This window comes from Arachis ipaensis, chromosome B08 (assembly GCF_000816755.2).
Source record: "Arachis ipaensis cultivar K30076 chromosome B08, Araip1.1, whole genome shotgun sequence".
Taxonomy (NCBI): Eukaryota; Viridiplantae; Streptophyta; class Magnoliopsida; order Fabales; family Fabaceae; genus Arachis; species Arachis ipaensis.
Window position 1 is genome coordinate 75772526 of NC_029792.2, and position 1526 is coordinate 75774051.

Sequence of the window (1526 nt, forward strand, 5' to 3'; positions counted from 1 at the left end):
CTACTGTTTTTGATTCCGTTTTCGATTTTTCTAGTTATTTTGTGACTCCACATGATCATGAACCTAAGAAAACATGAAAAATAAGAATTAGATAAACACCATGCTCTGTTCTGGCGCTGAACGCCAGACAGATGCTCCTCCAGGGTGTGATTTTTTTTTTGCTGTTTTTTATTCTGTTTTCAATTTTTATATTTATTTTGTGACTCCACATGATCATGAACCTACAAAGACATATAACTAAGAAAAATATAGTTAGATAAATAAAAATTGGGTTGCCTCCCAACAAGCGCTTCTTTAATGTCAATAGCTTGACAGTGGGCACTCATGGAGCCTCACAGATGTTCAGAGCATTGTTGAAACTCTCCAACACCAAACTTAGAGTTTGGATATGGGAGTTCAACACCAAACTTAGAGTTTGGTTGTGGCCTCCCAATACCAATCTTAGAGGTTGACTGTGGGGGCTCTGGTTGACTCTGCTTTGAGAGAAGCTTTTTCTGCTTCCTCTCCATGGTTGCAGAGGGAGATCCTTGAGTTTTAAACACTTTCCGGATTCTCTTGAATTCCGCCATCATTCTAGCTTACGCCACGAAGATTCCGGTTAAGAGATCTAAAAGATATTTACTCTAGCTTATTTCATGTAGAACGGAAGTGTTTGTCAGGCACGTGCTCATAGGGGAGAATGGTGATGAGCGTCACACATAATCATCACCTTCATCACGTTCTTGGGTGCGAATGGATATCTTAGAAGCGAAATAAGATGAATTTTTGTGGCGTAAGCTAGAATGATGGCGGCATTCAAGAGAATCCGGAAAGTCTAAACCAAGTTCGTGCACCAAGTTTTTGGCGCCGTTGCCAGGGAAAGAAAGAGCCATGAATTTTACATAATTAAAGTGTAATCACGATTACGCGTACCAAGTTGCTCACGTTGCCAGGGATTGTTCGAGCCTGGACATCACAATTTCGTGCACCAAGTTTTTGGCGCCGTTGCCGGGGATTGTTCGAGTTTGGACAACTGATGGTTCATCTTGTTGCTCAGATTAGGTAATTTTCATTTTATTTTATTTTCAAAAATTTTTCAAAAATATTTCTAAAATTTTCTCATCTGATTTCGAAAATAATATAAAAATGTTTTCAAAAATTTTATTCAAAATTTTTAAGAATGAATTCTAGTGTTTTATGAAGCATGTTGAAGCCTGGCTGGCTGTAAAGCCATGTCTAATTCCTTTGGGAATGAGTATGTCAGGCGTGTCATGTCTGAATTACATGCTGAAGCTTGGCTGGCCATTGGCCATGTCTAGTGTTTTGGACCGGCGCTTTCATTGAAAGCTTGGCTGGCTAGTGAGCCATGTCTAATTCCTGGACTGAAGCTTTAGACTAAGAATGCAAGATTCCTGGAATTCATATTAAAAATTTTGAAATCCTTATTTTCCTTTTTCAATTAATTTTCGAAAAAAAAATAAAAAAAATTAGAAAATCATAAAAATCAAAAAAATATTTTTCATGTTTCTTGTTTGAGTCTTGAGTCA